Below are 27,500 nucleotides of genomic sequence, written 5' to 3'. Positions count from 1 at the left end.
TCGCTTGTTCTGAAAAGGAGGTGACTGAATTCACGCTGATATCCTCTCTTTTTCCGGGCGTGGGTTCGACAGGCGCTTATAAACTTTCATGAGTCTTTGAATTTACATAGTGCCATCAGATAATAACGTTCTAGTATGTTGGTACCAAGATTTACTCGGGATGTAGAATTAATGGAAAAAATTTAAATCAAAGCAATTTCTTAAAATATTACGTGAAGTTCTTATCTTTACTATTAAAACATAAAAAAGGAAATGGAGTTAAATCGGGGTTATTCGTAAATGGCGCTGTCTCTTAGAAATATTTGTGAATTAAAGAGCGTGCGAGTCTCGGACCCAGATATTGCAACAAACGCCTTTATGTATGCGAACGCAGCATTTGCAGTAAAAAGATTCAGTAATATAATTCTCGGTGCAGGCTTTGAGAATTTTTAAGAGAGGGGGAAGGAGAGCATAGAAAGGAATTTCCACAGAAATAAAAAGAGATTACAGAGAGAGAGAGAGAGAGAGAGAGAGAGAGAGAGAGAGAGAGAAAGCTGTATTTTGCTATGCGGTATCAGTGGAAATTCTAAAGAGATTAATATTAAGTGTAAAGGGAAATGGATTTCGCAAAGTTGTTTATTAGTGAAATAAAAGTTTAGTTCACTATATCTTCTCCTTTTGTCCTTGAAGAAGATGTTATTGTTTATGCATATATTTGAAGGGAACATTTAAACAAAAATCATAATTTAAAATGCTGAAAACCTCGAGCATGTTTTACAAAATTTGAACTTTCAAGGATAGTCATAGAATCAGAATTATAAATGAAAAATGAGGACTGAATCTCTCTCTCTCTCTCTCTCTCTCTCTCTCTCTCTCTCTCTCTCTCTCTCTCTCTCTCTCTCTCTCTCACAGAAATTTCTTGTTGGCGTAAACCTTAGCAACTGGAGAAAAAATACGGAAAGCTCATAAGATGTGACATCGAACTCTTGTTGAAAGAAAAATACCAGCACATCCTTTGGTAAATAAAAGCCTAATTAACTCGGTACACTTGTATAGGCTTTTACTTTTATATGCCTTTTATGGAAGATTGAAGCCCTGTCAGAGGTACTCAGAAGTGGTAAGATTTTCTTACTCTTGTTATGTTGGAATTTGGGTCTCATTTTAATCATTGCCGCTCCCACTCGACATCAAAGGATTATTGACTGGCGTTTTACAGGGTATGGTCGTTAAGCCCACGCTCAACCATTCTCTCTTATCCGTGCAAAGATCCGTCAATTATGATTTTAGTGTTTCTAGTCCATAGCTCGACATGCAGAATTAAAATGGAAGAATTATGTGAAAGGAATCTTGAAAATATTTTATGGGGTTCCAACCTTCAACTTGTAATCAGAAGCAAAGATGGAGCTCTGCGGTGTCTTTGTAAATATCATTGTCTCCATTAAGTATTCTTTGATGAAAGAGTGAATATCAGTCGAGCAGTTATAGGCTAGATACTTGCTGGGAGAAATATCTTGTTGAATAAAGAGCGAGCGAGGCTCGGACCCAAATGTTACACCAAACGCCTTTGTGTAAGCGAAGGCAGCGGTTGCAGTAAAAAGATTCGGTAACATAACTCGCGATGCAGGCTTTGTGGATATTTAAGAGAAGTGGGAAAATGCAGAATATGAATTTTTTTTGGCAGAATGAAAGGATTAGAACGAGCGAAAGCGGTGTTTTGCAATGCGCTATCATTGCAAGTTCTGAAAAGATGAATATGAAGTGTAAAGGAAAAAGAATTTCGCAGAGATTAGTAAAATAAATAATCTTTTCTTCCGTCTCATAAAAGAATGCTGACGTTTCATTAGTTTTCAAGACATTTTACTCATAGCAGAAGAAAATGCTTATTTTTAACATAAATATGTTAAATGATAGTTGTAGTAACAGAATTTAAAATAGAAAATAAAAGACGGAGAGCGCTGATGATGTGGTATCGAACCCGACTTGAAAGAAAAATGCCAGCATGTCCTTTGGCAAAGAAAAGTCTACTGACCCTCTCTGTTTAGGCTTTTATTTTTACATACTCTTCACAGAATCACTCAAGCCCAGTCAGAGGTAGTCGAAAGAGTGTACATACTGTTGATTTTACTGTCGGCCTTTGGGTCTCATTGTAAATCATTGCCGCTTTCACCAGACTGCCTAAGTTTGTTGCTTGACATTTTACAAGGTCTGGGCGTTAAGCTCACGCTCAACGCTTTTCTGTTATCAAGGCAAGGGTCCGACTGGAGGTATTCTCTCGTGAAAGAGTTTTTGAATTTACTTATTGTATCGGCTTTCATCAATCTATATCTTGACAAAATCAAATTTACTCGAGATGTGGAATTGGAACAGAAAAATTTAATCAGAGGAAATTTGAAAATATTTCACTTCAGAAGGTTCCAGTTTGTAACCTTTAATTAAACAAGTAAAAAATGCGCCTAAGTTTCTTCGGCGCAATCGAGTTTTCTGTACAGCCGCTACAGCCTATAATCAAGGCCACCAAAAATAGATCTATCTTCCGGTGGTCTCGGTTTAATGCAGTATGACCCGCGGCCCATGAATCTTTAACCACGGCCCGGTGGTGGCCTATCCTATATCGTTGTCAGATGCACGATTATGGCGTAACTTTAACTTTAGATAAAATAAAAATACTGAGGCTAGAGGGCTGCAATTGGTATGTTTGATGATTGGAGGGTGGATGGTCAACATAACAATTTGCAGCCCTCTAGCCTCAGTAGTTTTTAAGATCTGAGGGCGGACAGAAAAAAAGTGCGGACAGGAAAAAGGGATGACAATAAAAAAAAGTGCGGACAGAATAAACTGCGGACGGACACACAGAGCGGGCACAACAGTTTTCTTTTACAGAAGACTAAAAGCAAAAATAAAATGGAGTCAGATCGGTATCATTTTTAGATGTGATTGTATCCAATAGGTATTCTGTGATCAAAGAGTGAATATCATTGTAAAATATGCAGCAGGTCGCTGCAAGAAATATTCTGTTGAATAAAGAGGAGTGAGTCGCGGACCCAAATACCACAAAGAACGCCTTTAAGTAAGCGTAGGCAGCAGTTGCAGGAAAAAGATTCAGTAATATAATTCCCGGTGCAGGTTTTGTTGATATTTAAGAGAAGTGGGAGAATGCAGCGGAGGGATTTTTCCAGAGAAATTAGAGGGAGAGAGAGAGAGAGAGAGAGAGAGAGAGAGAGAGAGAGAGAGAGAGAGAGAGAGAGAGAGAGAGAAAGCGATGTTTTGCAATGCGATATCATTTGCAAATCTTGACGATGTGAATGTTAAGTGTAAAAGGGAAAAGGATTTCGCAAAAATGTAAAATGAAATTGTAAAAAGTCATCTTTTTCTTTGACATGAAGGGAATGTTGGCAAATTAGAAATTTCAGAGATTTTTATCATAACAGAACAAATGACACTGTATAATTATACTTTAATGATTATGTATGTATGTGTGTATGTATGTATGTATGTATGTATGTATGCATGTATATAAACATACGTATAAATAGACGGCACATGTATGCAGAAGTCAGACGAAAAAGATCGAGAATGTATTGAAGATAAAGGTGGTGAACATTTGGTATTCAAGTTGATCCAAATGGATAGTTGTGATAGCAGAAATATTAATGAATAATGAATATTAGTATCTCTCTCTCTCTCTCTCTCTCTCTCTCTAGGAAATTTATTGTCATGGTGAACATTAACATTTGATGACAATGTCGGAATGCTCTTGTGATGGGATATCGAACTCAATTCTTGGATGGAAAATCCCAGGATATCCCTTGACAAAGAAAAGCTTTATTTTTATGTCTTTTATGGAAACTTTAAGCCCTGTCAGATGGCTTTAGGGTCTCATTGTAAATCATAGCCGCTTTCACCAGGCTGCGTAGTTTAGTTGCTTCACGTTGTACAAGGTTTGGGCTTTTAAGCCCATTCCCAACTTACACGTTTATTCCGGCATGGGACCAGCAGGAGTATATTGAATTTATATATTGTTACACCAATAATGATTTTAGTATATCTAGTCCATGGCTTGACGAAAGAAGATTGACTCGAGTTGTAGAATTGAAACGGAAAAATTCAATCAAAGCCATTGTGAAAACACTTGCAAGATTTTCCGATCTTTCACCCTTAATAAAAAAAAAGAAAAAGAAAAATGGATTTCAAGAGGTGTCTTACGTAAATGTCACTGCCTCCAGTTATTATTCTGCGATCGTAGAGTGAATATCAGTTGAGCAGTTACAACTTCTTTCTCTAAGAGACGTTCTCTGAAATAGAGGCGAGCGAATCTCGGATCTCAACATAACAACAAACGCCTTTATGTAAGCGAACGCAACATTTGCAGTAAAACGATTCGGTAATATAATTCTCGGCGCAGACTTTGTGGATATTTAAGAGAAGTGGGAAAATGCAGAAAGGGGATTTTTGCAGAAGGGGAGGATTAGAAAGGGCGAGAGCGATGTTGTAATGCGCTATCTTTACAAATTCTAAAAAGATGAATACTAAATGTACAGGGAAAAGGATTTTGCAAAGATGAAAATTAGGAAAATAAGTCATCCTTTCTTTTGTATATTAAAAGGATGTTGACGTTTCAGTAATTTCCAAGAAATTTTAATTATAACAGAAGATGTGACTCATAATTATGTAAATATTTAAATGGCACATGTATACAAAATTGAGACATAAAGACAGGAAAATGCGAACTTGTCTTAAAGATAAAGGTTGTAAACATTTGGTGTGGCGGGTGACCCAGTGTGTGATAATTGTTGCTGCAGAATTATAAAGAACAATATAAAGAAATGAGCCGAAGTTTCCTCGACGCAATCGAGTTTTCTGTACAGCCACTACAGCTTATATTTAAGGCCACCGAAAATACATCTATCTTTCGATGGTCTCGATATAATGCTGTATAAGCCGCGGCCCATGAAACTTAAACACTGCCCGATGGTGGCCTATCTTGTAGCGTTGCCAGAAGCACGATTATGGCTAACTTTAACCTTGAATAAAATAAAAACTACTGAGGTTAGAGGGCTGCAAGTTGGTATGTTTGATGATTGGAGGGTGGATGATCAACTTAGCAATTTGTAACCCTCGAGCCTCAGCAGTTTTTAAGATCTGAGGGTGGAGAGAAAAAGTGCGGACAGAAAAAAGTGCGGACGGACAGAAAGCCGACACAATAGTTACAGTAAACTAAAAATGAATACTGATATTCTCTCTCTTGAACAACTGAAAGAAATGAGACGGAAAGATCTCTAGATGTGACATCGAACTCGACTTGGAATTAGCATCCCAATATATCCTTTGGCGAAGGAAAGCTCTTATTAGTTTTCTGTAAAAGAAAACTGTTGTGGTGCCTTTGTCTGTCCGTCCGCACTTTATTCTGTTCGCACTTTTTTCTGTCCGCACTTATTCGTTCTGCCCTCAGATCTTAAAGACTACTGAGGCTAGAGGGCTGCAAATTGGTATGTTGATCATCCACCCTACAACCATCAAACATACCAAATTGCAGCCCTCTAGTCTCAGTAGTTTTTATTTTATTTAAGGTTAGAGTTAGCCATAACCGGGCCGTGGTTAAAGTTTCGTGGGCCGCGGCTCATACAGCATTACACCGAGACCACCGAAAGATAGATCTGGTTTCGGTGGCCTTGATTATAGCCTATACGCTGTAGCGGCTGTACAGAAAACTAACTTCTATATTCTTATTGCATTGCATCTCATCCAAAGTAGGAAAGCAATTGACGAGGAACTCGTTTTTGTGTTGAGGAAGCATCCAGCTCTGCCTTAGGTAGTCGAAGGAGTGTACTCTCTCTTACTCATACTCTGTTGGGTTTTGGATCTCATTGTAAACCATAATCGCTTTCACCAGTTTCCTAAGGTTTGCTGCTTCAAATTTTACAAGGTCTGGGCTTTAATCCCACTCTCAACCTCGCGCTTTTATCCGGAAATGGGTCCGGCACGAGAGTTACTGAATATTCATAGCGTAACGTCAGCCATAATTTTAGCATATCTAGTCCATAGCTTGACAAAAGCAGATTTACACAAGATACAGAATTAAGTGTCATCAAAGGAATCGTGAAAGTATTTTATGAGGTTCTAATCTTTAACATTTAATAAAAAAAAAAAAAAAAAACGACATTAAATTGGTGCCATTGTCTCCAATACGTACTCTGTGATCAAAGAGTGAATATCAGTCGAATGTTTTTAGTTAGTTGTGTATGAAATGCTGTGTTAAGTAAAGAGCGAGGGAGCCTCGGACCCAAATATTAGAACAAACGCCTTTGTGTAAGCGAAGGCGGCAGTTGAAGTCAAAAGATTCAGTAGTATAATTCTCGTTGCAGACTTTGTGGATATTTAAGAGGAGTGGGCAAGTGCTGAAAGGGAATTTTTACAGAAAGAGATTAGAGAAAGCAGAAACGATTTTTTGCGGTGCGCTATCGTTGCAAATTTAAAGAGATGAATATTAAGTGGAAAGGGGCAGGATTTTGCAAAGATGTAAATTTAATGATGGAAAAATAATAATTTCTCTTACATTAAGAGAATGTCGATTTATTTCAGAAAGTTCAAGAAAAACTTATCATAACAGAACAGGTACTGTTTTTATATATTAATGCACACACATACATATATATACATATACAGTATATATATATATATATATATATATATATATATATATATATATATATATATATATATATATATATATATATATATCAAGAGAATTATTAATGAAAAAAATAGTATTAGTTTCTCTCTTAAAAAATTTTCTTATATTGGGATGTCGATCTTGACTTGGGGAAAAAATCCCAGTATGTCCTCTAGCAAAGAAAAGCCTGTGTTCTAACTACTTAGGCTTTTAATTTTATATGTTTTTATACAAAAGCTTTAAGCCCTGTTAAAGGCCAGAGTTAGCTTTGAGTCACATTGTGAATCATTTCCGCTTTCATCAGACTGCTAAGGTTTGTTCCTTAGCATTTTTCAGGGCATGGGCGTTAAGCCCACCTTCTACCCTTCTCTTTAATCCAAATAAGAGGGTATACACTCATGAAGGAGTAACTGAGTTTACTTATTGTATCGTATTTCCTCATTTTAATAAATCTGGTCTATTGCTTGTCAAGAGCAAATTTACTCGAAGTGTAGAAATAAAAAGGAATAGTAAAAATATTTAGTGAGGTTCCAATCTTTAACCTTCAATTAAAAGGCAAAGAAAATTGAGTTAAATTAGTGTATGTTGTAAATGTCATGGTCTCCAGTCAGTATTCTGTAATCAAACAATGAAAATTTGTTGAGTGGTTATAGCTGGTTGCCCTTAGAAATATTCTGTTAAATAAGTGCCAGCGAGTCTCGGACCTAAATAATACTACGATAATCGCTCCAATGTAAGCGAAGGCAGCAATTGCAGTAAAAAGATTCGGTAATATAATTCCCGGTGCAGACTTGGGGATATTTAAGAGGAGTGGGAAAATGCAGAAAGGGAATTTTTGCGGAAAGAGAAGATTAGAGAGGGCGAAAGCGGTGTTTTGCATTGCGCTATCATTACAAATTCTAAAGAGATGACTCTTGAGTGTAAAGGGGAAAGACTTCTTAAGATGTAAATGAGTGAATTAAATAACCTTTTCTTGCGCGTGTTAAAAGAACGTTACGACGCAGAGATTTCCATCATAACAGTACAAATGGCTTCTTTTTAGTTTTCCGTAAAAGAGAACTGTCCTGCCGTCTTTGTCTGTCCGTCCACACTTTATTGTGTCCGCACTTAGTCTGTCCGCCTTCAGATCTTAAAAACTACTGAGGCTAGAGGGCTGCAAATTGCTATGTTGATCATCGACCCTCCAATCATCAAACTTACCAAATTGCAGCCCTCTAGCCTCAATGGTTTTTATTTTATTCAAGGTTAAAGTAACTCATAATCGTGCTTCTGGCAACTATATAGGATAGGCCACCACCGGGCCGTGGTTAAAGTTTCATGGGTCGCGGCTCATACAGCATTATACCGAGACCACCGAAAGATAGATCCATTTTCGGTGGCCTTGATTATACGGTGTAGCGGCTGTACAGAAAACTCGATTGCGCCGAAGTTCTTTCGGCGCATATTTTACTTGTTTTTTTGTAAATAATTAAAAGGTACATGTATGCAGAGTTCAGAAAAGAAGACAGGAATATGCGAGCTTGTTTTGAAGATAGAGGTTGTAAACATTTGGTGTTCTATGTGACTAAATGGTTTTGTGATAGCAGAGTTTAACGAAAAATTTATATATTTTTCTCTCTCTCTCTCTCTCTCTCTCTCTCTCTCTCTCTCTCTCTCTCTCTCTGTAAGAAACTTGTTGTCGGCGTAAATCCCAGTATGTTCTTTAGCAAAGATAACCCACTTATTAACTCTATTTTGACGTTTGTTTTATTATTAATTTTACAGAAGCTTAAATGCCTGTCAGAGGTCAAGAGTTTTTAAAGGACTGCGCTCTCTCCATTGGCCTTTGGGTGACACTGTAAATTATTGCAGCTTTCACCAGACTGCTAGAATTATAACGCTCATTGCTTAACATTATTACAAGGTGTGGGCGTTAAGCATTACATATGCTCAGCCCTTCTCGTTTATCCGTGCAAGGTTCCGGCACGAATGTATACTCTCACGAAGAAGCTTTTGAATTTACTTCTTGCATCGTCTGTTATCCATTTATAGTATATTGTTAAGACTTGACAAAAGCAAATATACTCGAGATATATAGAAGCCTTAGCATTAAATAAAAATTCCAAGGGTTAAAGTATGCTGTGATTAAAGAGTGAATATCAGCAGAATAATTGTAGTTGCTTGCTCTTAAAGATATTTTGTTGTATAAAGTGCAACGTCGTCGAAGACCTAAACATTGCAGCAGACGCCTTTGTATGAATGAGAACACAGGGACGATGAAAGTAGTGTTTCTTAAGGTAGATAAATAGACCCTCTGTTGTCAATAGAGTTGTCGTATGAACGGTATCTCACTTATGGTACAATTTACATAATCACAAAAAAACATAGCTTTGTTAAGAAAGCATTAGAAAAACAAAAAGGAAAATGAGAGAGAGAATATGAGCATTATCTAATTTCTATAAAAACGACTTCGAGTTTAAAGTCTGTGTAATTCATAATTGCATTCTGTCCAAAACAGATCCGCTTTAAAGAGCAGACCGTGATTAAAATGAATCTGATAAACCATAAAAAGGTGGCGGATTATTCTCTCTCTCTCTCTCTCTCTCTCTCTCTCTCTCTCTCTCTCTCTCTGTCTTTCCCCTTGATATCGTACTCAGGGATTTCTAATCCATTAATTACCTCTACGACATGTGAGGTACATACCTCAGTTGCAATCACACTACCTTCTCAATGATACTCTACACGCATTGAAGTTTGAGGTTAATTAGTTCGTGCGCAACCATATAGGGGTGCTTGTGCCTGTAGGTGTGGATGCGAGTATGTGTATATATATATATATATATATATATATATATATATATATATATATATATATATATATATATATATATATATATATATATATATATATATATATATATACACATAAATATACATACATATATGTATTTATACACATATAAATTTATATGTGTATGTGTAAAACTGAAAACCTTAGCGGTTCAGTTATCTTTCAGTCATCATCTTTTGCCTAAAGCAAGCAAATTCATTTCCTCCCTCTCCTTCTCTCTTTCTTTCTTACTCTGAAGGAGGAGCGGATCTTGAAATCTGGAGACTTAGAGGGAAATCTTTCGTTATAAAATCCCAGCGCTGTCGGAAAAAGAAAATCTGTGTCTTTTTCTAATATGAAAGCGTAACGATGATTGCTATTCTTTTTTTTTTTCCTTCTGTAATTAAAGCTTCAGCGTTCCTATATTCTTGCGAGTTTGAAATGGATGTGCTTAAGCGTAAATCGTTAGCATTCTGTTTTTAATGCAAATGCAGTTGAAATGTTGTTACCTTTTTTTTTTTTTGCAGAGTTGGGAAATTAGGAAATGACACTTGTAATATTTTATCATACCTATTCTCAGTCATTAACCTTATACGCAAAGTATGGATGATGAAAATCTTAAGCTGGACGTTGATTTCCAGGTAGAACATTTATGAGCGCAGAAAAATGAAAGATTATTATTATAAACCTTTGTGTAGGTAAGCATACGTAATGAAATAAAACCATAGCGCTTCTCCGCCTCGTGATTTACAGATGCGTTTTCAATAATCCTCAGCGCATATTTGTTTACACTTATGAGAAGCGAGGAAATGTCGAAGGGGGATTTTTTTTGTGGACCACCAACCTTTAAGAGTCTTGAGAGAGAGAGAGAGAGAGAGAGAGAGAGAGAGAGAGAGAGAGAGAGAGAGAGCTGGATTTTTCCATGCATTTTTCAGCGGCAGGTGCATTAACAAATAATGTAAGGTCCGTTAAATATCTTGTAAGAGATTATTAAGTGAAAAGGGAAAAGGAATTCTCAGGGAGGGAAATTCAGCTTTTTTACCTTTTAGAAAATGCACAGTTGTAAAACTAAAGTTTCGTCACTATAGTGTGGCTTTTTCCATTCTGGCATAAATAACAGAAAAGGCTCAGTGTCTCTGTTGACAAACGATTACTGCAAGAGTTTTTCAGGGTATTATCTTTATTTATTGTTGACAGTGATGGAGAATAGTAAAGGAGAACAAATAAAGGAGAACAAAGGGGTATGAAGATAATTTTGTCCTTCGCGTTTAGGAATATATGTGATCTTCTAACATATAAAAAATTTCATCAGTCTGATAAAGATATGTGTTGCACAAGGTGCTCAGAATATTGGCTTAATGTCTCTCTTCTGATAATTACAACTATATACAAACTGCGTTGTTTAAGCCCTGCGTAGGTAAGCCGTAAAGGATGGTGGGAAACTCACTCTTAATCTCACTCCCAGACATGCACATTATATATATATATATATATATATATATATATATATATATATATATATATATATATATATATATATATATATATATATATATATATATATATATATATATATATATATATATATATATAATATATATACATACATATATATACACGTGTGTGTGAGTTCCATGAAGCCTGCAGCTTCTTCCCAGAAATATTTTGACTTTATTTTGGATATATCATTATGTATTAGGAGGAAAGTGTGTGAGTCCTGCCTCTTAAATGCGCACGCGCGCACACGCACTCATACACGCATATACATGTGTATATATATACATATACATATATATGTGTGTATGTTTGTGTATTTACATATATTTGGCAGTCAGGTTAAAGTGTCTCCTACACTATTCGCTCATTTCATTCACCTAATTAGAGAATCGAATCTGCCTAGATCATTCTCCAGTAAAAGCTCAGTTAGTGTTTTTCTCATCCGGCTACATTTCTTGAAAGAATATCGTTATATATTTGCACTGTAAAAGCTGTATAAGTAAAAATTGCCGGAGATTCTTGCTTGAAGAATTAAAAAACAACTATTGATAATAATCATCATAATAAAAATAAATCATCATAGAGGATTCACCATGAGAAAATCGCAATATGAATTTACAAACATAATTACATCCATACCCGATTATTTTACGATCTGTTCCCACATAAGAAAAAGAGGTAAATCAGCGTGATAATCATAACGTTTATTACGCACAATTATTAATATGAATTATTTTTTCAAAGATCAAAAGGTGGCTGGAAATTAATGGAGGCCACAGAGATATTACTGCAATACAGGTGTTCTTTCCATTTTTCAACATGAATGCTGTAACTAATAATATATATATTGTGTGTATGTATATGTATATATATATATATATATATATATATATATATATATATATATATATATATATATATAGAGAGAGAGAGAGAGAGAGAGAGAGAGAGAGAGAATGGTTCTTCTCAGGATTACCTCGCCGAGTCCCAATTTAATTTATGATATTATATCTAATAAAATGAAGCGAAGATAGGCCATCTTCTATAATCTTTTCGTTCTTCTTCCTCTGTTTCCATACGTGACCGCGAAACCCAAGAGCAACAAAACTACAATGATCAAAAAATAGACCCGGATCACTCCGGTCGTGCGTGGAATCGAACCCAGAACTTTCCACTGAGGCAAGAGTAGTTAACGCTTATGCCGAGAGAGAGAGAGAGAGAGAGAGAGAGCAGGTATTGTGTTCGAGAAGAGAACGATCAAATGCCAGCGAGGTCGTATGAAAAGGGAACTTATCTAAAACAAAGTTGTTTTGTTAGCTTACCAAGGGCATATTTGACTTTTGTGAAATAACTGTAGGAGAAAGAGAACAAAACCATTTCTGAATGGAAGGCGGGGGAGTTTACATATCGAAAAGAATAAACGGAAGTAAAATGAGGTGACGAGGTGACTTTATACGTAAATACACTCACACACGCATATATATATATGTGTGTGGGTGTGGGTGGTTATTCTTCACAATGCACAGTTGTCATAGCAACGCCTTTCTCTGCAAATGATTATTCTACTAGCCGATTCAAGTATGATATACAAGGAAGGGAGTGTAACGTATTCTAGAATCTTCCTAATCATAAAACGCTGCATTAAAGAAAATGGTGAATTAATGCTGAATGTCAGGTCCTATGGAAACACCTACACCCCTAGGACCAAAGATCGAGACGGGGTGGCGGGGGGGCGTTGGTGAGCGTAGTGGTGGGGGTTGGGGAGCAGGTGTTAAGTGTATATTAATGCCACTTTCAAGAGCCTTCAGGAGTCTGGTATGAACAGCCACGGTGCTCAATATCTGCAGAAAATATATTTTCAACTCATTGATATACCATTACTTCTCTGACAAGACAGATAAAACAATGAAATCTTTAACTTGCCAGAAGAGAAAAAAACCCTTTATGTTTGTTACTCTTTCAGAAAATGCTTGGTTTTGAAAATAATGGCAAACAGTCTATTGGTATCGATGGGAATGTGAATGTAAAATCTATATCGGTTGTGCCATGTTCATTTGATAAATAATGCAAAGGGGTGCTTCTTTGTGAGTCTGTGACAAAATGTGCATAAATCATGTGAATATACTTGAATGTGAAGTTCAGGTTGGGGGAGAGTGAGATTCAGTAATGCAGCACTAAGCAAAAGAATTTGCGTGTCAACAAGACAAAAGAGAAAAACAGATTAGGAACACCTATAGCATTAAAAATGAATACCAGGTATATTCAGACGTCAGCGACCGGAACAAAACAACTTTTGCACGTTTGTGCTCTCAGAAACACCCACACTCTGACACACTGGATAAAGTCTTTTCTGCTACTTGTTTTACGAGGTCATAGTTCCTGTAAAGGTCATACCTTAGAATATTATCTTGACATGTAAGGTGATAGGCGATGTTACTCTCTTGCCAGACAAGATTATTCAGTTTAATACAAGTATCGCTGGCAGAAATATTGCCGGTCACAATGTCAGCGATAACTTGCGTCAGCGTGCATGTATGACTATCGCCTTATCAGTGCAAATGTCCTTAAATTTCTTCAGTGAAAGATATCACCACATAATGATCGTAGTTATGACGTGTAATTTAGGATATGAAGCCTCTGAAGTTGTGGCGAAATCTGCAAATTAATAAATGTCAGAGGAGCTCTCATACCTTCACGTATTTTTTTTTTATATAGGGCACAGACCACGACATGCAATGCTGCCTAAAACAAGCCAAGGCAGCTTCTAATTAAACCACCTATTAAAGAATGATAGACAAACCTCAAGAAAAGAGGATAGTTAAATACTTCCAGTAATGACTGCAAGGTGGTAGAAAATTCCACCTTCTGAAAAGGAAAGGTATGAAAGATTGCTAAAACCAGTTGACTTTACCTTGCCAACGACTAGATGCAGCAGTGAGAGAAGGTCCTACGGACGTTCCTCTTAAATTTCGGGCGCTCATTTTTGAAAATTATAATCAATATATAATCAACACACACACACACATATATATAATATATTATATTATATACATATTATATATATATATATATATATATATATATATATATATATATATATATATATATATATATATATATATGGAACGTTTAGATAAGGAAATAAGAGCGATTATATAAGGTACAATTACATGACAGGCTATAATATAATGTGCAGGCATGCATGGGGACGGGATGGGTGATCAAGAAGGCGTTAAAGAAAAGAAGGAAAATTATAAAAATAATAGAGAGAGAAGGTGGGTTGGGCGACAACCTCATGGAAGAATTAGTAATTGTTTGAAAGTTATGTAAGTGAATAGATAAAGGTTAGTGAACAAATGGATCTCAGAATAAAAATAGCAAATGGAAGTATATGTCCTCTAAAAATGAATCCATTCCTGGGTCGATGGAATGAATAATTTGAAGAGCCATTAAATGTGCAGGATAGAAGAAGGGCATTGCCGAATAACATAGCAGTGGAAAGTGTTAGTGTAGGCTTGACAGTTCGTTGTGGAAGTGAGTGTTGAGGACGTAAGAAGGGTAATTAAGAGAGTCAGGAAAGGAATGACACCAGGAGTTGGTGGGATGACAAGTGATGAGTACGTGCAGTAGGATGTGATACAGTGATTGATTGGTTGATCAGATTTATTAAAGTAAGTCTGGGTATGGGAAAGGCTCTGAAGGGATGGGTGCAAGTAATAGTTTTTCCACTGTGTCAGAATAAATATAATAGAGGTGATTGTAAGAATTATAGGGGAACATCATTACTCAGTACTTAGGGAAGGTGCTTGGTAGGATTTGGACTGAGAAAGTAAGGCAGATGACAGAAGGATTGATACAGATGACGGAAGGATTGATAGGGTAAGACCAGTGTAGGGTTAGACAAAGAGAAGAGTGTGTGGATATGAGAGATTTCAACCTTATTGCTTCTGCGACTCAGGCAGCACGCCGTCGGTGCATCTCACGTGGTGTTCTGTGGGCATTACTAAAGGGTGTTTGCAGCGTCGCTTCGGCTCCTAGTTCTCCCGACGTTTTAACCTTTTACTTTGCCTTCGTTCCCGCTTCTTTCTTACATCTTACTGTGCAGCTATTCCAGCCGCGTCTTTTTTGTCGTCTTATGCCATAAAGGGATGCAAGTGGTTCAGTGCTGGGTTTTACAGTCAAAGTTTCATGATACTACCATTCACTCGCATGAAGCCCAGAATACAGATCACTATATATATATATATATATATATATATATATATATATATATATATATATATATATATATATATATATATATATATATATATATATATATATATATATATATATATATATATTTGGTTCCAAAGTTATGCTGCAGGTTTCTGAAATGTAGTTACACATTCATGCTAATATTTATACATTTCCATTATCTCTTCACGTCCCAGTTATTGCAGTTTTTATGACGAATCCACGTTTCTCTCTCTCTCTCTCTCTCTCTCTCTCTCTCTCTCTCTCTCTCACACACACACACACACACACACAAATGCTTATTGCAGCGGTAAATCATAAAGACGGAAGGCTCTTATGATAGGAAACCCGGTACCACTGTGAAGAAAATCTGATTCTCTGCTTCAGCATCTGAAAGCTTGGGGATTGAGTTGCTTTCTCTTGCTGTTGTATGTTTTAGTTCGAAATTCTCTTGACACATTCAAAGGACTTCAGAGGTCAGGATGAATGTGTTTGGTGAATCACATATCATGAATATGGCGAATCTTTTGTGGACTCAGATACTGCAGTGAATATAAGAAGAGGAGGAGGAAGAAAATGGAATAGTAAAGGAAAACAGTCAAAATACTTTGTTTTTCTTGACTGTTAGATTCAAAAGAAGCGACGAAAAGAATAAACTTTAGGCGAGAAATGCGTTATTGCTGGTATTCTTTATACACGGATTTTAAGACGCTAAATTTTCTTTTCAGCAACGATACTTCGAATAACAGCGTCATTAGCAACATTAATATTTAAATTTGCATTCACACGAAAATGCGTTTCGAAATAAATTGCAAGAGCTTGCCCGGCTCAAGCAAGAGGGAGAGGTTTATATAAGCGAATGCAGAATTCTCGTGGAAAGTCTTGGTAAAATTATTCTGGGCGCAAACTTTTTTGGGTGTTTTTAAGAGCAGGCAGATTTTAATGTCGAAGGATGATTTTCATGCTGAGTGGGGATCTGAACCTTGCAGGAAAGAGGAACCGGGGTTTTGCAATGCCACGACCATTAAGAATTCCCGAAAGCCGATTATTAAGTGCGAAGGGGAAAAGGGATTTCACATAAAATGAAACCCGTGAAAAGGGTAAAAAATAGCTTTTTATTTTCCTTTTGCAAAGGATGCTACAATTACAATGTAGTCGAGGAGTTTTGCCATTAGGATCCCACCTGATACATTTTTGTGTGTGAGAATAAAGTATATTTGTAGAAGGAAACTGAAAGATACACAAAAAAATTGATTTTTCTCTGCGAAGCCGCACTAAAAGCCACACTCGTTTCCGGCAGTCATGCAGCTTTTGGTTTCTACACACGCACACACACACACGCACACGTATATGTATATATGTGTGTATATATATGTATATATGTGTGTATAAATATATATATATATGTATGTATGTGTAAGATATGTATAAATAGATAAATATATACATATATATATATATATATATATATATATATATATATATATAACACACCCACACAAACACACACATGTATATATAAGTTAAGTATATGTTTTACCCAGACCAGTATATATGTATGTATGTGTAAGACTTATTTATAAATAGATAAATATGTACCTGGATATGTACATTATATATATAATATATGTGTATAAATAAATTATATAACTCTTCATATATGAACTATATATATCTAAAGCTCAATATCGGCCAACATATATATATATATATATATATATATATATATATATATATATATATATATATATATATATATATATATATATATATATATATATATATATATATATATATATATATATATATATATATATTTATATATATATATATATATATATATATATATATATTATATATATATGTATGTATATATACGAGAATTTTTATCTCCTATAGAGCCAGAAATATCGTTCAATATCGAATTCACTATACCTTTGGAATACCTTATACCCAAAGGGAATTATATTTGAAAAGTGTTTCAACCCCGTCCAGGATTCGAACCTGGGCCTTTGACTACTTTGGTGTCAAGAGAGCTAGTAAACGTTATTTCTGGCAGTATGGTGTTATAATGCTAATAAGGTTTTGTAACAAGAGGGGAAAAAAATTATTAAAAAGCAGTACTTGCAAAAGGTTCCCATCTTGATAACGAAAGTTAATCATCCGTATCAAACACTGTAACTATAATTATGACTATAATTATGAGTATAGCTGATAAGCCAGAATGTTATTTATTTCTCAAATTATTTTTAAATTGAAAAAGGCTGAGACGCAAAAGCCCTTTGTTGACAAGTCACGCGGAATGCAGGCTTCGTATTTCTTTGCTGGTTATAATTGGTTGCTAGTTAAAACAGTTCTGCTTTAATTTAAAACATTACTTCATTAAAACCACTTTGATAATCTTTGAAGGTAAGCAGAAGATTCTCTCTCTCTCTCTCTCTCTCTCTCTCTCTCTCTCTCTCTCTCTCTCTCTCTCTCTCAAATACATGTGAGCGTATTTTTTTGTCAGCATTGATGAAAGGACTCCCTTTCTCTCAAATGTATGCATATTTTTACTTTACTGGCAGAACTCTCTCTCTCTCTCTCTCTCTCTCTCTCTCTCTCTCTCTCTCTCTCTCTCTCTCTCTCTCTCTGTCAAAATACACGTGGCAGAACTCTCTCTCTCTCTCTCTCTCTCTCTCTCTCTCTCTCTCTCTCTCAAAATACACGTGTAATCTGCTGATACAAATTCTACACATGTTTACACGAAAAACTCGCATAAGTGTTTAATCCCTCCTCCGAGGTGAACAGAGCCGTTTGAAATAATTATTTAATTAAATTTACGCAGTTACGTTATCATATACGACTGAAAGAGACCTACTTAGACCGTTAGATAATCAGAATAAAAACCACTGTATTATGTCCGCTGCAATGCTATTAGATCTTCGGTGTAGTATGTTGAAGCTAAGGGAGCCTCTCGCGTGCACCTTTTCTGATGTCTTGGCGGAAACCTTTACCCCAAGTAGTCGATACTGATGGCTGTAATTTGTTAGCTAAATTCAGTGTTACACAAATACTAACATTAATAGTCACTTGCTGAACGAACTCCTGTAACTTCAGTAACTTTCATTTCGGCACCACTTAGCAGCAACGTCACGCATTTCTTTTGCGGCAAGCTGGCCAAAGCTTCTTGAAAATCTGCTTCAGTCATTACCTTGCAATTTTTTTAGATTTATAGTAACTGGTTTACCCATCTTGAAGCGCATGCTTATTATGTGTTTTTGGTTTGCATGAATGGGCTCAGTAAAGAAACGTAGACAATAATAAAATAATGGCCGTTCTATCTATCTATCTATCTATCTATCTATCTATCTATCTATCTATCTATCTATCTATCTATCTATGTACAGTATATACATATACTATATATATATATATATATATATATATATATATATATATATATATATATATATATCATACATATATATGCATATAATGCGAGAAGGATAAAAGTCTATTGCCTCTCGTACATACATATACCTGTCGAATTCAGATATATTTATTAGAGCTGGAGTAGACCCACCTCACCATCGTAGCCAAGTGGGCAATTGTTTTTATTGCTTTTAGGCTGAAATATATATACAGTATATATGTATATATATATATATATATATATATATATATATATATATATATATATATATATATATATATATATATATATATGTAGAATCTACTGGTCACTTTTTACAAGATGAGATGCATATGCAATTGTAATAGCCACAATGCTCTCGTTGTCAGTTCGGCAACGTGATTTTGTGGTTATGGGACGCGGGTTCGTTTGCCGATACCGGGCATCATAACTGCTTCAAACATCTTGCACTTGGATCTAAGGCTTTGTAGTGACAAGCGTATCCAAAAAAGCGCGGAGAATTCGAGAAATTAATAGGGCATTGTGGCTATTACAATTGCACTCACACACACACACACACACACACACACACACACACACACATATATATATATATATATATATATATATATATATATATATATATATATATATATATATATATATATATATATATATATATATATATACTATCGCCTTCTGCCCCATGCGAGTCGTAAAGGGCCTCTGTGTGAACTTTCACCACTCATGTCTTTCCTGTGACTTATCTTCCACAAGTGTCCGCTCATCTCCAGCCTTCCTTTTCATACTCCCCATCCAAGTAGGTCTAGGTCTTTCAACTCTGTTGTTCCCACAGGAGAACAGCGACATCATCACGTACTACTCTCCCAGGGGTTGTGCAAAGAACAGGTTCCAAGTTATCTCTATCTCCCCTTCATTATTATCTCATCTACATAAGGAACTTCCTTATATTCCCCTGTGGTTTAGTTCCTCACTATTCTACCAACTGACTCTTAATATTGTCCGTAAAGCTTTATTCTTAAATCGGCAATATCTCTTAGGTACAGTTGTATTGTCATGCCATGATCCATGTCCTTATAGTAATTAAGACTAGTAGACTAATGTAAAATCTGACTTTTATATGTAGTTTCAGTCTGGTTGATTTCTGCATGAATTCCAACGAAAGAGAACCTTACCAAATATTTTAAAGATCCAGCCTAATCAGTCCTTTTTCTAGCTTACGTTATTCCATCGCTAAGTACTCCCTACTTTCTCCTCATTGCTTCGGTTTTTACAATGTTCATTTTGAGTTCTTCTCTAGGTATGCCATACAGTGTATTTAGCAGGCTTTGTAAATATTTTAATGTTTTTCTAATTAAAACAACTCATCCTCATAGTCTTGTCTAAGTCTGTCAGATATTTATTGTTGATCTTGTTTACACAATTTTATCAATAAAAATCCATAAGAAGAGCTAAAAGCAAAGGTAACATAACATATCCCTGTAGCACCAGCTATCTACTGCAAATTCACTTGATAAGACTTCATCAGCATTAACTTTATACCTACTTTTATCATAGAAATTTAAATCAGCTTTGAATATTTAACGTGAATAACACTGGGACGCAAGACCTTTCATAATATTGGTCCTGGGCGCTGTCAGATGCATTCTCGTGATCAGCAAAGGCCATCAGAAGGTGTTTTTTTTTTTTATTATTGTCTCAGCATCACAATATCTTAACACAAATATTAGATCCGTGCAGCTCAGGGCTTTTTATAAAACCATATCGTTCGTCTCGACGTATTTTGTAACCTTTTTCCAAGCGTATTGGGGTAATCATATATATATATATATATATATATATATATATATATATATATATATATATATATATATATATATATATATATATATATATATATATATATATATATATATATATATATATATATATATATATATATATATATATATATATATATATATCTTGACAACTCAGTGGTCAAAGGTCACAGCGCGTCGTTGTTTGCCAGACGGCAGTTCGAATCCTACTGGTAGCGAAGCGTTTATCAATTATAATTCCCCTGTGTGTAAAGTTATCGGCGAGGTATAGTGACTTGGACATTAAACATCTGTGGCTTAACATATGTGAATATAAAAAAATGTCAGGGTATATGTGAAAATATATATATATATATATATATATATATATATATATATATATATATATATATATAGATTCGTTTAATGAGGCATGCACATATACATGTCAAGATAAACCATGTGTCAAGTTTCGGTATCGTCTCTTCCTTTTTCGTAAGGTCTGGTGATCGAGAAAAAAGGCTGCATCGGACATGGCAAGTCGCCACATACATGATTAGGCACACAAGGAGCGAAAAAACGAGCCAGAGAGAAAATGCAGCGTCATCAGAAAATCTGTTTTTCTTCTTCTTCTTCTTCTTTTGGAATTAAACTTTCCTAACACCATTTAGAAGTATGGCTTCTCAAAGCGGATGCCTCTCTCTCTCTCTCTCTCTCTCTCTCTCTCTCTCTCTCTCTCTTGACTATAGGTCTTTTGTCGAATGGATGATGGGTGTCAATTCTGATTTCCTGTTGCATTATTTGCCTTTATTGATCCGTACTTTCAGATATATTTTTATTTACGGAATTTCCTTGACTACCATTAATTCTAGAAATTAGTCATTGAACGTCTACGGTTTTTCATCCCAGAAATTTTTTCGGGGTAGCATTCAAGCAATGATAAAAGATTATGCTAGATATTTGGAAAGTTATTCACCACTGGTATTGCCTCAGTGTCGTTTAACCCCCCATTCTGGATTTATTTCTCACATCACAGCAATATTTAGATTGACAGTCATGAAGCCCAGTGTTTGTACACGTTTGTAGAGCCATTCACTCCTTGACAAGCTTTTTTACAACCTCTGTGCAACGCACTTTTGTGTTAAGCTTCACTGAGTACGATGACATTCTGCTTTGTTTACCTTCCTCTCACTTTCAAATGGATTTTTTCCTGATTGTATTTATATATTTTTGGTTATCTTGGTTCGACGCAAGGACAGACACACATACACACACACACACAAACGCGCACACACGCACAAAAGAGCATGACTAGGACTCATTTAGCAGGGGTAAAACTAAATTCGCGAAATATAGGTATGAAAATGAGTTTTGGCACAAATAAAATCCAAAGTCTGTCACCATGGCTGGAGCTTCTGTTGCAGATATGGCCATGTTATTACCAGTTTCAGAGACCATGGACTTAAACTGAAGGCGGTACAAGCGACGGTACAAAAATTCTGAATAGTGCAATAGAGAGGGCCCGAGAATTTGTTTAAGCTAGTAGAGTCTTATCCAGTAACAGCGTGTCAAAATATAGCGTTTAGTATGTGCTTCTTATTCCTATCTTGTTGGTCAACTAAGAGGATTTGTTCTTAACTGGTCAGTTTACAAATAAGAAAATCTTTTGTCAAAGTTGGGTTTGTCCTAATCAACGGAATGACTGGAATTTGATCTGGTTAATTGTTTTCTCACCAATGCTCTTCATTCATTAACAAAACACTGAAATCCCATGCAAAAGTGGCAAAATCGGACAATTGGTGAAACAAAGATACCACAGCTTTCTTGAAGATATTTGCCATGTAACGAACGATTTTTTGTAAATTACAATCATTAGGTTTATCATATAATCCTACGAAAAAAATTTTAATCGATTACTTTAACATCACTGGCCAACCCCCTCCCACCCACGCGCGCGCGTGAGTTTTGTATACAAAAACTTATTTTGGTGTGGTTTGTGAGTGTACATTTATAGGCACGTTTCGTTTTGAAAGTATTTGTAGGATGGAAGTATGAGTGCTACATGTACATTTAGGTGCATGTGTATGCATAATGCATATCAAATTTTCGGGAGAACAGAAGATCTTTGACCTCGATATTTTCGTTTAAAAATGCGAATATATATATATATATATATATATATATATATATATATATATATATATATATATATATATATATATATATATATATATATATATATATATATATATATATATATATATATTTTTTTTTTTTTTTTTGTATTTAGGTTCATGGCTTGAAACTCCACCTAAATACTATTTAGATTAGCTTCATGTAGTTTTGAAGCATCCTGTACTGATAATTTAGGCTGTGCAACGTAAACAAACTTTTATTTATTCTGAAGCACAAACAAACTTTTATTTCAGACTTTTAAATTGCTAATATATGAAAATAACTCTCTAGTTATGAGGTATTACGTTGCATGATAAGTAATGATGGTTTCAAGAAGTTTATCACCAGTGTATATACACACACACACACACACACATATATATATATATATATATATATATATATATATATATATATATATATATATATATATATATATATATATATATATATATATATATATATATAATATAATATAATATAATATATATATATATATGTATATATATATATATATATATATATATATATATATATATATATATATATATATATATATATATATATATAAGAATTTTAAATGCTGCGTATTTCTCTTATGTCATCTGAAGGATACACTGACAATTTTCTTTTAAATTTTCAGACTAAATGTCATTCTTTTTATATAAACTTCAAATATTTTAGATCTGGGTAAGCGTTTGGTACCACTGCTGCTATTATTGATATCTTAAACTGGCATTGTTCCAGTACTAGCTCATGCTTGTACGAGCAACCAGGAAGTGCGATTAGAACTGGGATCACCGTACTTCGTTGCGTGTGTGTGTGCGTACAGATTGGGACTGAGATCATCATACCTTTTTTTTTTAAGCTCGGCGAGACGAATATCCGGAAAGCTATCGTGATATCCCTGGCATCTACCATGTACAGTTGGTTAAATATTTTCAAGACTCAAGAACTTCTGAATCTCATGTTGGGTGATTATGATATTTTTTAGGGCAACTTCCATAGTGAAATATATTTCACTTTCAGCCACCTCGTCAATCAGTTTGACCCTTAGTGAAGGTCAGAGTTTTACGTAAAAAACAAACGTACACTTTTTTAATTAAAGTTTTATTATTCAAATTGACCTTTGATGTTTGTGAGGTATATGTTTTGTTTGGAGGGAAGTTTTATCGAGAGTAATTTTCAGAATCAAACCCTATACGTGTGAGATTAACAATAAATAGATATCTTTCGGTAGGTGTTTGTAAATCCAGACAACTTGTGTGGACTGCGAGGTATGGTTTTAATATTTGGAAGACGATTTTATATCCAGCTTTCTTGCTCCCAAGTTTGACCTGGGACAAATGTCTTAAAACTTGAACTGTACTCTCTTTGTATTTATATTAAAGTTTTTAAAACTTAAGTTACACAATACCTAATGGTCTAGACTTACATAAACCAAACTTGATCAATTTAGAACTATCATTTTGTGAGGATTGTGATCTTGGGCGGTGCAGGATCAAGAATTGGGAACTGGTTAGTTTTTTTCCAGAATAATTTTGTTATCAGATAACAAAATTATTGACACATTTTAACAGGTGTGGTAATGTCTGCTTTTGTTCAATTATGGTATCAAGGAAATGTATAGAGCACGAGTGGAGCATTCGAACACCTTATTTCTACTACGTTAACCCTAACATTTATGAAAATGTGATTCCTTAAGAAACTACTATTCTTAGTTGTTTTGACGGTGCTCCCACATACACAGGGATTTCATATGCTCCTAAAACACATTTATTGTTAATCAGTTCATGTTGTTTACTAATTTTATCACACCCGGAGAGCTGTATAGTACCATTTCTTGTTTTTCTAAGATCACTTGAGTGAAACTAGTAAAACTTGGTAGAATGCATATCTCTACGTTGAAAAGCGATTTCTGTTCATTGCATCCACTCCTGGAGTTGCATGTCCATATTATATAAAATTGTCTGATCATATCATCCACCTGTACTCAAAATAATGATCTTTACAATGTGAACCTCTTTTGTGACCCCGGTGTACAGTACATAATCAGTTGTCATTAAAATCCTCTGAAGTGGAGAGTTTTTTGCTCATGATTATTTTATTCAAGAGTAAACTATAAAAATAGAGTCACCTCAACACACCTTGAATGGAGGGGAGCTGAGAGTATTTAAGTATCCCGATAGGTAGTAGACATTCCACACACCTTATCTTAGGGGGTCTTGAAAGGGGCACTTTTCTTTCTCATTACCTCTGCGGTCTACGTCATCCCCAATGCTGGGAGCTATTCTCTCTCTCTCTCTCTCTCTCTCTCTCTCTCTCTCCAAGTTTCATTTCGGGAATTGGAAGTAGATGAACGTGAGATTTTTTTTTTTTTAACGTTATTAGGGATCTCTCTCTCTCTCTCTCTCTCTCTCTCTCTCTCTCTCTCTCTCTCTCTCTCTCTCTCTCTCTCTCCCAAGTTTCATTTCGGGAATTGAAAGTAGATGAACGTGAGATTGACTTTTTTTATTTCAACGTTATTAGAGATAAATATCTCTCTCTCTCTCTCTCTCTCTCTCTCTCTCTCTCTCTCTCTCTCTCTCTCTCTCTCTCTCTCTCTCTCTGTACACCATTTTTGGAATTGAAAGGAGATGAGCATGAGGTTGACTTGTTTCTTTTAACGTTATTAGGGGTAGATCTCTCTCTCTCTCTCTCTCTCTCTCTCTCTCTCTCTCTCTCTCTCTCTCTCTCTCTATACCAAGTTTCATTTCGGAAACTGAAAATAGATGAACATGATGAGATACGTATACTTTTTTTTTATTTTTGCGGTATTAAGGATCTCTCTCTCTCTCTCTCTCTCTCTCTCTCTCTCTCTCTCTCTCTCTCTCTCTCTCTCTCAAGTTTTATGGAACTGAAAAACAGAACATGATGAGATACACTTTATTTCTTTTCACTGTATTGGGAGATATCTCTCTCTCTCTCTTTCTCTCTCTCTCCCCCCATGACCCCCTAGTCGTATCCCTAAACCGTCCAACCCCTTCCCCTCCGGCCTCAGCCACCCCCCTAAGGGACCACCATCACCATCACCGGTCGAGTCGTAGCTACGGACGATGCGGCCTGTCCGTTCTATAACCTACTACTGCTCGTTCCCCTAATAATTATATGAGTACGAGATGGATCATCCTTGTTAGGGAAGGAGAGTGCTCTGATCATAAGCGGCGCGGATTATGTAGGGACATTTAAATGAGATCGCTCTGGAAGGAGTAGATGATTGAAATGATGAAGATTATGAAGAGAGGAAATTGGGGAATTGATGGGAGGAAGGCCCCTGTTGTCGCTGAGAGGTGATGATTGGCCACTTGAAGAGACAATTAACCGTCGTCCCGTGAGTAGGTGTCTGATTTATTTACGCTTGTGGATGTGAAGGGATATATTTCCAGTATTTTTTATTTATTTTACACACACTGCTGTTTCACAGCAGGTCTTTTTCTTATTATGATTCGTTTTACCAGACGTTGATTTTTTTTATTTTATTTTATTGAGCAGTATTATTTTTCTGGCCACGGGACTCTTTTGAAGTGCTGCTTTGTGAATGAAACATGTATATTATTTGTTTTTTTTTTTTTCGTTTATGACGTTTATTGTAAGATTGCAGTAAGTGATATAAATCAGCCAATCAAGCCATTCTAGCGAATAAAAACTGAGGACAAATTTGCGGGAAAAAATAATGACGAAATAGTTTTAAAGTCCCTCTGAACCACCTGAACGTTCAGTACGAACAGACTATTCTCATAAAACATCGCAGGCACTTTTAAAACTTACAAAAGATTTTTCGACCGTCCTCTCACGAAATCCGGCAGTTTTTTCAAAATAGATAAGGTAGAGAATACATTATAAATGTTTCTCAAATGATCAAAACGTTTCACATGGAAAGAAGAATGAATAGGTTATGATGCAACAGACTCAAGGGAGATTATAAAAACATGTGAAGAAAAACCACTCTAAAGAAAACAAAAGCAAAATTTGCCAGTCCTAAACAGTAGTTTTTAACATTTGGCAGAGTTACAATATATATGCATACATATATACATACATTTATACGCATTTGAATATATATATATATATATATATATATATATATATATATATATATATATATATATATATATATATATATATATATATATATATATATATATATATATATATATATATATTTATATATATATATATATATATAAACATAGACACATATATTTTTATGTATACAGTATATATATATATACATATATATATATATATATATATATATATATATATATATATGTATATATATATATTAATATATATAAATGTGTGTGTATGTGTGTGTGTACTAGAGAGAGAGAGAGAGAGAGAGAGAGAGAGAGAGAGAGAGAGAGAGAGAGAGAGCGAGAAAGTCTATATCATTCATTAACATTAAAAAAAATATAAGCAGCCTACGTCAAAGCTTATATTCTCATATTCTCAGTGGGAAATTGTAGTTCTCGCGTCATTAGGCAGACTGTCAAAAACAGAGACGGAGAAGAGAGAGAGAGAGAGAGAGAGAGAGAGAGAGAGAGAAGCCCTGTGGAGGGGAGAAGTGTAGACATCATCCCAGCAGACATAATGGTAATCATCGTGTCTTGACCCTCGTCACGGCCCCATAGAAATGAGAAGCCTAAGGACATCCTACTCCTCCACTTCATACTCCTCCAACCTTCCCTCCCCTTCCCTTCCTCCTCCTCCTCCTCCTCCTCCTCATCATCATCATCATCTGAGTCACATTGGACGCCGGGGAGGCACCAGTCTATCCCTCGCAGGCTGTCAGAACTATGATCTATTATCGCCTTAGTCTTCTCGTGATATTCCAAGGGCTTCCCCGTTCGGTTCCTGTGAAAGGAGGAAAAGTGGTCC

The sequence above is a fragment of the Macrobrachium rosenbergii genome, chromosome 44 (genome assembly GCF_040412425.1).
Source record: "Macrobrachium rosenbergii isolate ZJJX-2024 chromosome 44, ASM4041242v1, whole genome shotgun sequence".
Taxonomy (NCBI): domain Eukaryota; kingdom Metazoa; phylum Arthropoda; class Malacostraca; order Decapoda; family Palaemonidae; genus Macrobrachium; species Macrobrachium rosenbergii.
This window is presented reverse-complemented; position numbering follows the sequence as displayed.